A 6,506-nucleotide genomic window follows, 5' to 3' on the forward strand; every position below is an offset into this window, starting at 1 on the left:
ATGGTGGCGATTTAGAGTGGAAGACAACCTATGGACCTAGTTTTTAAAAGCCAAATACCGCCCGAGATCAAACCCTCTTTCCAAAGTGCTAAACTCCAAAGACTCCAATACATGGAGGAATCTACTGGAATTAAGAGAAAAAGTAGATACCAACATTTATTGGAAAATCAACTAAGGAAGCAACTATTTTTGGTGAGACAATTGGTCCCCTTTATTCCCTCTCAGGTTTCTCTACAACCAAAATCACAAGCGGGGGAATACTAAAGTTTATGAATTTATCCATCAGCGTCAATGGAACCTGGACATGCTGAAAGATAACCTTCCTTCCCATGTAGTGCAAGAGATATCCCTAGTTAACCTCGGCCAAGCAAACAAGAAAGACCATGTCATTTGGTCTCCTAACACCAAAGGTTCCTTCTCCTATGCTACCGCATATCAAATTTTAAGACAAAGAAGAAACCTCGATCCAAGGATTGCGCAAATATGGAGCAAAAATCTGCCATTTAGAATTTCCTTTAATACTTGAAAAATTCTAAAAGGCAAACTGCCGCTTGATGATATTATTAAAAAGTTTAATACTAACATTGTTTCTAGATGTGTTTGCTTTCAGGATACCAGAAGAAGAAACTATGAACCATGTCTTTGTTTTAAGTGAAACAACTAGAAAAATATGAAAGAATATATCCATGCCTCTGGGACTTCATCCAAGAGGAAGGACTTTTCTGAACATATTTGAATACTGGTGGAACAAACAAGCAACAAAGATAGTTCACAAGTATCGACTGCAAATCACTCAAACGATAGTTTGTCGGGAACTATGGAAAGCTACACTATAAGAAATATGCTTTTTAACGACTATTTCTTAACGAAGGGACATTAATCCGGTCGTTATTGATGTATTTATAGCGACCAACCTTTTTTTCCTATCGTTAAAGCAATTTTTTAGTTTGACATTAACTAATTAATAATATCTGGTCGTTAAAAATTATAATTAATCAATTAAAAAAATAGGCGCTATATTTTCCCTCTTCTCCCCCCAAGCTCACCCTACGCCTGCCCCACTCTCCCTCCAAAAAGACCCTCAGTCTATTGTTGATCAAAACCTGAAATTGCTATCAAAAATTTATGTGAGAAGAGAAAAACATTTGTCACCTCCGCCGGCATCAACTGCTCATATTAGAGTTTCTTCTCATCAAGGTAAGATTTGAAAATTTACTTTTTTTATATTTTAATTTTGGTTCAAATTAATAGGGTTGTGATTTGGTTTTCACTTTGGTGATGTTGGTGTTCAAAAATTGTGGCATGGTCGGTTTAGAATTAAGAATTTGTTGTAAGATCGATTTCAGTTTATCTTAATTTGGGCTTAAGAAATTTTTGATTATTTTAATCTGGGCTTAAAAAATATGAATTTGTGGAATAGTTAGTTTCAATATGTAATCACCATATCATCATCTCTATCTATTCTACTGCTTTTCAATTGTGTTTTTCTCTTGCTTTCTCCTTCTTCATGACATGACTTCTGTTTTCCTTTGTGTTGAGTAAAAGATTCAGTCGTTCTCCAGTTGGGTTTTCAAAAATTTAGAGCCTTAGAAGGATAAATCTCAATGCGTGAAAATTAGGCAGTGGTTTTGACGATCGAAGCTTAACAGTGATTTGCATTTTTTGGGTGTTACCATATAAAGGTATTTCTATTGAGTTTTAGATATCAGTTTGGTGTTTGAGTTTTTGCTTCACTTAATTGTTATGTTTCCAGTTCACAACTTGTAGCAACAAATCTTGTGATGGCTCTTTTTACTTTGTTTAATTTTTCAAAATCTCTTATAGAGAATTGTTGTCCAGTATTTGCGGAAATGATTAGTTCATTTTTTTTCTTAGATTGATCAGTATAATAGGTGTTTAAGTTGTAAAAGCATTCAAGCACTTGTCATTATAGTGAACTGTTGTTACTCTTTCAACTCTGAAAGAGGTGCATGACTAATGTTTAGGTTGCTGAGGTATCGATTTCACTGAATCCAGTAGCCGACCTTCTTTGCTGTTTTCCCTTGTTGGTTACTTGATATAAAGGTCATCTCTTGGAAAGAAAGAGAATGACATTTTTCTTCCAAAACACGGCTTGTAACTTTCATATGATGTGATTCAGCTGGTAGAGCTGATGGACAATTATTCTAATACAACCAAGTTGGAAATGTCGAGCTTGCAAATTATCATGGAGTTTAAAATGTGAAGTCTTAACTGCTATTTTTAGTGAAAGATTGAGAAAATCGATTATCTGCGATGGGACATATTATTTTTCTTTATTGTATAACATAAATTAAGTTCTATTATACGGGAAAAATAATGATTCATTTTATTGAAATGGTACGTCTCTGCATGTCATATCTCATCGATCATATATGCATGTGTGTTCTTCAATGTGGCTCCTTATCTTTTTATATTTCACCTGCTTGGGTTGATTGCTCAGACCACTTTTGTATGAAGGAAACATATGGAAATGAATCTTCTGATTCTAGTAATGAAGATTTTGAGGGTGGTCCTTCACCCAAGGAGAGAGAGAGAGATCAAAAGTGCCAAAGCTACTATGACTTCTCCTAGTTCGACTTTAGCAGATACAAAGTACCAAAGTGGGTAGCAGAAAGGGAGTAGACATGCTTCTGATAGGGGTCTCTGTGAGAAACTCAAAATTGGAGGCATAGACACCTCTGAACTTCATTCAAGTGGTAAAAAGAAAACATATAGGGAAGGTGCCATCAAGGTATTGTGGGCTTTACTCTGGTTCTAACTTTTTACATATCTGATCAGTGTTTATAGGTCTAACAACATCTTACTTTCCATGAAATTACAAACAATTTTATTGAATGTAGGAGGTCATTGTTATGTCATCCTTGAACAAGTTGTATACAATGGATATCATAAACTAACTTTATTAGCTATTAAGCAGAACTTGTTTACTCTTTTATTGCCTCCGAAAAAGAAAGTAGTAATACTTATTTGTAGTTGTGCTTGCCTAATATGGTAATGTCCTCTGAAAGAGAGTATTTTTAAAAAGTTGTATGGATGTATGATTTTTTTTTTTGTTTTTGTTTTTGTTTTGAATATCGTGGTTTTTTTGAATTTGCTTGAAGAGACAGCTTGATTAGTTTTAGAATGAATTGTGACTGAAGGCTTCATATGGCAGACCCACCTAGTTTGTGATTTAGAGCAATTGATCGACTTATTTCTTTACTTTACTAAAAGAATATTCTTTGATAGTTTTCATGCATTTCCCCACTTCAGCTCAATCATTTTGGGGTTTCAGAGGCTCTACGAATCCTTCAAGGAAAATCAGTATCCTGACCGTGATGCAAATGAGAAGTTGAGTAAAGAATTAGGCCTAACAGCTCACCAGGTTTTATGAGTTCTCCCTGGCATATGTTAATTTCAGCTTCGTCCGCATTTTCTCCACCTGTATCTTCAATTTTGCTTTGTTGCTGCCTTCTTTTTCCTTAGTTTCTTTTTGTCAAATATACAAGTCAGTAAATGGTTTGAAAGTGCTCGTCATTGCCATCGTCATTCTTCTCGCTAGGACTCAATTATGAGTTAAAAAGTAAGAATATCCTTCCTCACCAAATATAATGGGAGAACTACTTGGAATTGAATCTCTATATATGGTAAAGTTAAAGTTGAACAGAGTAGCATTTCTTATGTAATGTTGGGATAAATATAAAATGTGCATTTGTTTTCTGCTCTATGAGCTATTTACATTACCAACAAGAAAACAAATCAAATAAATTGTTAGTAACTCATGAAAGGGGAACACTTTTAGATGTTTAAACTTCTGAACATTCTTCCAATCTTGCGTTGTCTGCCTTTAAAGTGAACGTCTTAATTCTTTTAGTGTTTCCTCCCGAGTAATGAATTATATTGTTCCTTGAACCTTGCTTTAAACTTGTTTTTTTTTTTTTAATTATGCCTAATCTTTGCTTTACATTATCCACGTGAGATAACTGCCGGGAGTCTGAATTTAGTATTAGATTCTGCACCCTCCTGTTATTTGGATGACAATATATGGACCTGAAAAGGCCAAGATCTTTTCATTATGCATTGTTGTGCTTTTTGTATATTTTATTTATGTTGTTGTATATTTTGAAGCTAAGTCACTTATACGCATCAATCAACTATGCCCATAGTAACTAGTTTTGATCATACTTTCCCGTCTATTTGATTCTAATTCTAACTGGATTCACAAGAATCCTAGGAGATTGTAGCTCCATGGAATCATATTTTAGCTTTAAAATTTTGATAAATTATTCTGTGACCAGAGTATCAATTTGAGCCTTGCTTCTTGAGAGGCATATTTATCACTACTAAGTAGTTGGGAAGCGTCACGCCTCATTTATAAGACAGTTAGGTGTATTTGTTCGTGATCATTAAATGTGTCCATTGAGGGTATACTCATGGGCGGACATCGAAGAAGATAAGCTGGAACAGAGGAAGCTATTACTGTAAGGATTTAGAGCATCATTTTCTTGATTTATTTTTCAAGCTTGATGCATGTCAAATAACTTGTGTTTGTTGCTGGTTGTGAACATTATATGTGAGACCTTGGACTCACTCTTTTTTCCATCTTTACAGCCACGCGCCAACAATCTTTCCATTCCCAAAATATTTCATCTTTTTAGACACCCATACTCACTAATCTGGTTTCTTTCAGTGGTTGTGGGGATTATTATGCTTGATGCTCTAAAATCCTTGTAGTATTAATCTTTTGTTTCATAATATTTGTATTTTTAATTATTATGCTCGCTGCATTAATGGAGATTGAGACTATCATCAGATGCTTTAAATGAGAATTACTTAATTAGAAGTTGTGTATTAATCTTCTGAAGTAGCTTGAAAGTCTTACTTTCTTATGCTCCGCTAAAGGTAGATGATACTTATTTATTTGTTTATTTTCTTATTTTAGAAGGGAGATGGCTTTATTTTTGGATTCCGGATATATACAGTATAAAGAAAAGTTGTTTGTTCTATGTTCAATTCTTACCTTAGTGGGGAAATCGATAGCATGTTCATATTGTTAGTCTTCTTTTCCTTTTGGCTTGTGTTAGGGTATCCTGACTGGATTTTTTAGTTAGTTTTATTTGATTATTAGCAATTAGAGTCTAGTATTTAGTGATGCTACCGTGATGTATTTTCATATGTCCTGTATTTTTCTAAGCAGGTACTTTAGAACTTCTAAGATCATAAGTAATTGTAATTGTAAGGTATTGTCATCTCTCCAATGAGAAAGTAAAAAAGGAATAACCATAAAAAAGAATACAAATTCAGAATTTGCATAAAAGTCTTAGAAAATGAATTACCAAAATGATTTTGGAATTGTTTGTGTCTCCGTAAAAAGAAATTAAATGAGTCTTTCAAGTCCCTTGGTGGAGTTTGCAGCCAGTTTGTATAGCAGTTTGATTAAAGAAGATATTGAAGCTTTATTATTATTAGTATCATTTACGTTTCTTAATTTGTAATTTGTTATAATGAGATCTGACATTTTGTTCACTTTTGTCATGGACCTACTGGAGGCAATTTGATCAAGAAGGCTATATAGTTCTAATACAAGTCATATACGAGTAAAGCGTAGCAGATCAAGAATTTGGAAGTTCGAAGTATCAATTCTTGAAACAGTGCAGAGCAAAAAGTTGAAATACAAGAAATTTATTTTCTTAGGGGTGGTTTAAAGACGTTTTATGTACATTGAACGCATTTTCTCTTTTTAGGAGTTGTTAAAACATTGCCATACAATTTGGACTGTTTTATTATTCATATGAATATTGATTATTTAATATAGTTTTGATTGTGTCGTATGTGTGTGAAAGCATATGAAATAATTATTTTATATTCAGTAAAATAAAGTTTTGTAATTATATTTAGTAAAACATCTCATTAGCGAAGGGAAATTTGGGCACTAAAAATACCTGTAATGATCAAATTTGTTGCTCCCATAAAGTTTTTTAACGACTAGGATGACAATTTAGCTAAGGAAAAATCTGTCGCTAAAAATACATACAACGACCGGAATTTATGTTGTCGCTAAAGGACCTTTAAAGACCAACTTACAGTCCGGTCGTTAACTTTTAACGTCAAGGCTTTTAACGACCGGCGACAACCGGATTTTCTCCGGTCGCTACAAGCTTATAATGATCGGATTTGGACTTCTAACGACCGCTTTCCCCTCGCTATAGGCCTTTTTTCTTGTAGTGCTAGATGCGACAAAAAATATGGTAGGAATCCTATATCTATTTCTAGAATTAACCAACAAGTTCTTTTTCAGGTTAAAGTCTCCATCAGACAGAAGTTCAGCAAAATTGAGTGGGAATGGAACTGGATAAAAGTCTGCCAAGTGGTAGAAAATTACAAGCCTAAATTATCAAGTGTCATGGTTAAATGGGAAAAACCAGAGGGAGCCTGGAAACTCAATACGGATGGAAGCTACATGAATAACCTGAACAGAGCACGAGCGGGAGGTGTTGTTAGGAACA

At 34.1% G+C, this 6,506-nt stretch overlaps 1 long non-coding RNA gene across 2 annotated transcripts; it reads left to right on the forward strand.

Annotated features, from left to right (window-relative positions):
- The first annotated feature begins 1,015 nt into the window (after positions 1–1,015).
- LOC107786859 (uncharacterized) lies at positions 1,016–5,829 on the forward strand. 2 transcript variants are annotated; one of them, XR_001648239.2, is made up of 3 exons: positions 1,016–1,197; positions 2,462–2,752; positions 3,274–5,829. It is a non-coding gene; the product is annotated as an uncharacterized LOC107786859 (long non-coding RNA). The 2 variants fall into 2 exon arrangements; XR_001648237.2 differs by having other exon boundaries at positions 1,021–1,197; positions 2,479–2,752.
- Positions 5,830–6,506: the final 677 nt, after the last annotated feature.

This window comes from Nicotiana tabacum, chromosome 24 (assembly GCF_000715075.1).
Source record: "Nicotiana tabacum cultivar K326 chromosome 24, ASM71507v2, whole genome shotgun sequence".
Classification (NCBI taxonomy): Eukaryota; Viridiplantae; Streptophyta; class Magnoliopsida; order Solanales; family Solanaceae; genus Nicotiana; species Nicotiana tabacum.